This window comes from Tupaia chinensis, unplaced genomic scaffold (genome assembly GCF_000334495.1).
Source record: "Tupaia chinensis unplaced genomic scaffold, TupChi_1.0 Scaffold148012_1, whole genome shotgun sequence".
NCBI lineage: Eukaryota > Metazoa > Chordata > Mammalia > Scandentia > Tupaiidae > Tupaia > Tupaia belangeri.
Genome location: NW_006207862.1, coordinates 1,048,797 through 1,053,077, shown reverse-complemented (window position 1 = coordinate 1,053,077; position 4,281 = coordinate 1,048,797). Strand labels below are relative to the sequence as shown.

General features: G+C 45.3%; 1 protein-coding gene across 2 annotated transcripts in view; it reads right to left on the bottom strand.

Moving 5' to 3' along the window:
- The window catches only part of P4HA1 (prolyl 4-hydroxylase subunit alpha 1), a 90,641-nt gene extending 87,635 nt beyond the window's left edge, over nucleotides 1-3,006 (bottom strand). Inside the window, exon 1 of one of the 2 annotated variants that reach the window (XM_006170075.3) lies at nucleotides 2,824-3,006. The gene's annotated coding sequence lies outside the window, so the exon portion shown is untranslated. The remainder of the gene's footprint in view (nucleotides 1-2,823) is intronic. The other variant, XM_006170074.3, reaches the window with a different exon arrangement.
- Between the last annotated feature and the right edge of the window lie 1,275 nt (nucleotides 3,007-4,281).

Below are 4,281 nucleotides of genomic sequence, written 5' to 3'. Positions count from 1 at the left end.
AACCGCGGTTGACTACATGGGAGTCCAGCAACATAGCCATTACACCAACTGCTAGTCCCTATTGTCACTATTATTAAATTTGATCAGAGAGAGGAAAAGTGAGGAAGTAAGTTACTAGGTCCGGGACATGAACCATGGTTAACCATGTGGAAGTTCAGCACCTTAACTACCACACCACCTGCCAGCCTACCTAGATATCTTTAAAGAATAACTTCAATATTTTTTTAGGAGTTTTTGTAATAGAGTTCATGGATGGGCTGGGGGCAAGCAGGAAATGGTACACAAAATTCTGCAGATGTGTATATTGGGTCTTTCTTTCTTCCTTTAATTGTCAGAGTACATATGTGCTTGCCAGAGGGAGTGAAAACAAAACCAAAAACACCCTCCAATGGGAGTGGCCACACCAAAATCCCTTTCCCTCCATTTCTCCATCCTGTCAGGATTCTGTGTACACACGCACATGTGCTTGGCATGTTTTTTCAAGGGACTGGGACCGAGATTCCATCTAGTTGGCCATGTGGAATCTGGCTCCCTATATTTCCATTTACTGATGTAGGTCCACATCTTCCATCAGATTCCCAAAGGATTTCATGACCTTAAAATAGGTCAAGAACCACTACTGTGTATCTTATAGGTCAATCTAAGAGCAGTAATTAGATCCTAGTTGAAAATTAATTCCTAAGTAAATTAAGTTTCTTTCCACAGAAATGAAAGATCACAAGTTTTATGGCTGTCTCAACTCTTCCTGCATACTTGTAACAAAAGTCAGAATTTGAACCTAATTGTGCTATGAAAGATATGGACCACGTGTCAGTAAACGACTAATCTGCAGCAAGAGAAAAGGTTAATATAGTCTTACCAGAAAGCCAAGATTCACTTGCAAAAGCCTAGACCTCATAGGTAACATAGAACTCTTTCTTCAGAAGCCTTTTGCAATGTCTAAATTCTGTGGCAATAATCTAAAGTTGTACACATTTTTTTCTGTTTTACCACCTAAGTTACCAAGACACAAAATGGTCAGTGTAATTATCCTCTTATCAAAGTCCTGGTTTTCAGTACTTCAAAATCAAACTCATTCAAGATGTTAATGGAAACAGTATTATCCAGCTAAAATAGACAAAGCAGTTCTTTTTTCCCTAGTCTGTGTAAATCTAAGAAACATTTGCCGTAAGTTATCAAAAAACACTGTAAGGACTTAAGGCATAATGTTCCAAAACCAAATGATATGACTTTTAAAGGTAAGTGATAAAATCTATACTTCCCACAGAAAAGGGTAAAATTCATATAAGATTATGAAAAGTTACTCTCACAGACTAAAAGCCAAAGTTAAAGAAAAATCACAGAATGTCTTATTCACATTTCAAATCAAGGCAAAATATATTCAAAGTTGTTCACTTCCAGCTTCTTAGATATTTCTTGCTTAAAGTATCGATTTTCTCCACAGAAATGTAATCAAATGATCCCCTAAATTTTTAAATATTTATTTCCAATCTTTCTGCTTTGCAGACTGAATTTTTCATCTGATTATTTTATAAAGACTAGCCCCATTCATAAGCTACCTCTAAATCTAAAATGGGAAATACGTTTCTTCCCAGAACCTTTAGGGAAAAAAAAAAGGCAAAAAGTTGAAAGAACACTGCTGCCACGTCTTTTCCCTTCCCCCATTCACACAGAGGCTATTTCATCCCCTCAGTGCATTCCGAGAGAAAGCCCAGGAGCTACAACTCTCGGAGACATCAGAAATGGTTAAGAGGAAATTGGCAACTCTCTCAGACTTTTAGATGAATTCCTGAAGGGGTACCTAGCTTTTTCTTTATTCCTTTCTTCAAGGAAACAATGCAAAATTTCAAGAGTCTTCATTCTACTCGGAATGTATGGCATGTTAGTGTCTACAATTGAGTTTGTATGTAACAGATGCCACTGAAGAGAAGTAAGAATTAGACTTAGGATACTATCCTTCCTCCCCTTGAACCTAAACCCGGGGCCAATCAAGTAATGCAAGTCAAACTTTCACACAGTCACGCATTTGACTGAAGTGGACTTTTGAAAGCTGCCAGCTCTCTGCTGAGAGAAGGGGGAAGCTCATGCGTCTGTAAAAGAACTTCGGGGGAAGAAGAGGGAAGGAAGAAGCCAGGCTTCCCGGCCGCGGGGCAATCTGACAGCCGACTTCCTCCGCGCGCAGCCCTAACCTCGGCGCCCCAGGCTACGTCTCGCTGCTGAGGCAGCACCGCTGCGCGCAACAGATGAGTTCAGCCCGAACTTTCTGGAGAGGTCCGCTGCCCCGAACCGACAACTCTTCGATAGGACAAGTTGCCTGGGGAGCTTCGGCTTCAGCAGTAAACTCTAAAATCCGCCTCCCCGCTGCCACATGCTAACCATCTGCGGCTGTGGCGGCCAAAATCCCACTCCCCGCCCTCGCGCTCCCTTCAGCTTCGCGGGGAGGACCAGGTACGGAGGGAGCTCGGCAAAAAAAAAAAAGGCAGGGTGATTCCTTTCTGGGAAGGAATATTCAAGAAGGTCCTAGTCCCCGGGGCGGGGACACAGACTGCCCCAACCCCACCAGTCCGAGGCGCAGCGGCGGCAGAGGTGGGAAGGGGAGTCCCGGGGGCCAGGGCAGCCAGGCCTCTCGGGGCAGACGGTGGCGCGGGCGAGAGGCCGAGTGTCCAGAATTAAAGGTACCAAAGCTGCTGTGATAAACTGGAGGACGCCCGCCCCCACGCCATCCCACCACAGCGAGGAGAGCCCGGGCCGCCGCCGCCCGAGAAGGTCCACGGCTGTCCAAGGGCCTCGGCCTCGGTCTCCACGGTCGACGGTGAGACTCACCTGGAAAGCGGGACCAGAGAGCGGTGCGCTCCTCAGCCCCGTGTCGCCTGCGCTTGGGCGAGTTACCTCCTCCTTGCCCTCAGCCGCTGGCGGCGCAACTGGGCAGCAGAGGGAGCCAGTTAGCCCTTTTATAACCTCTAGGCCGCGACGGCAGCGCCAGGGAGGAGGCGACTGCAGCCCTCGCTACGTGAGCCCGATCACACCAACGTCCCGGCGACTGCGCAGGCGCCCAGCCCTGGCCTCGCTCCCGCCCCCGCCCGCTGCGGGCCGGTGGAATCTGAGGCGGAGAGGAGTGGCTGGGGCCCGCGGCCGTGGAGCTGGCAGGCCGGCCTGGGCTGTAGAGCGCCTGCGCAGGGGTCCCGCCACGCTACCGTTACCGTGGTTACCACGGGGTTTTCCTCGCCCGTTCAACTTAACTCTTGGAGGGTCAGCGTTAGACCTAGTCGGCGAAGCCACCAGTAATGAAATTTCTTTAAAATGAGAAGAGCAACGTGGGAGGGTAGAAAAAAGCAGAAAGGAAACCTGGAGTGAAAAGTAATCCAGCCGTGGAATCTCAGTTCACTAACCCACCTCTCACACCTCTTTAGTCATTTATACAATCTCTCATGCTATCGCCCACCTTTATACTCTTATCAGTGAGTAGATAACAGACTGAGAGATCCAGGTTCAAATTATCGAGATTGCAATCCTGGCTCAGACCTGTATGAAGTTGGGCTTTTACAACCTGTTAGTATCTGAGTCCTCATCGTCCTCTGCGGTAAGAGAGAACCATGGTACTCCCTACCTCGTTACATACGGTGAGAATTAAAAGAGATCAGTGTGTGTGAACCGTTAACACATGCCTAGAACACGGAAGGACCTTGGTAAATATTCTATTCGATTGTGACATTAAGTCATTTATACAAAGCATCCAACGTTATGTTTGGTCTTGGTCTAACATTTGTCTTAGTCCTAGTCCTAAAAAAAGAAAATCTTACTATCAGGGAGCATTTAGTTCATTAAAAATAATTGTTTCTAAAGTCTTCCGTGTGTGTTAAAAAGTGTAGCAATAATTAACATTTGACACTTATCTGAAAGGTGGGTTAATTAATAGATACAAAAATAGAGAAAAGGTATTTGGAGACTCCTTGGCAGCTAGAAAGTAGATGAAGTATTGTGTAAATCAGTGATTCTCAACGTGTAGTGAGGAGGCCTAGAAAGTCAAAATTATTTTCATACTAAAAATTTGCCTTTTTCACTGTAATAACACCACAGTGAGTTCTAGCAGAAACAGTATGTCCTGTGATATTACAGTATTTTGAATACAGCAGACATGAGACTGTCCTCAAAGGCCAGACATTAAAGAAGTGTGAAAAAATGTGAAAGGCCACTCTTCTCACTAAATTCTTATTGTTTTGGAAAAACAGTTATTTTCATTTATAAAAATGTTATTAACATGTAATGATAATAATACTTGAG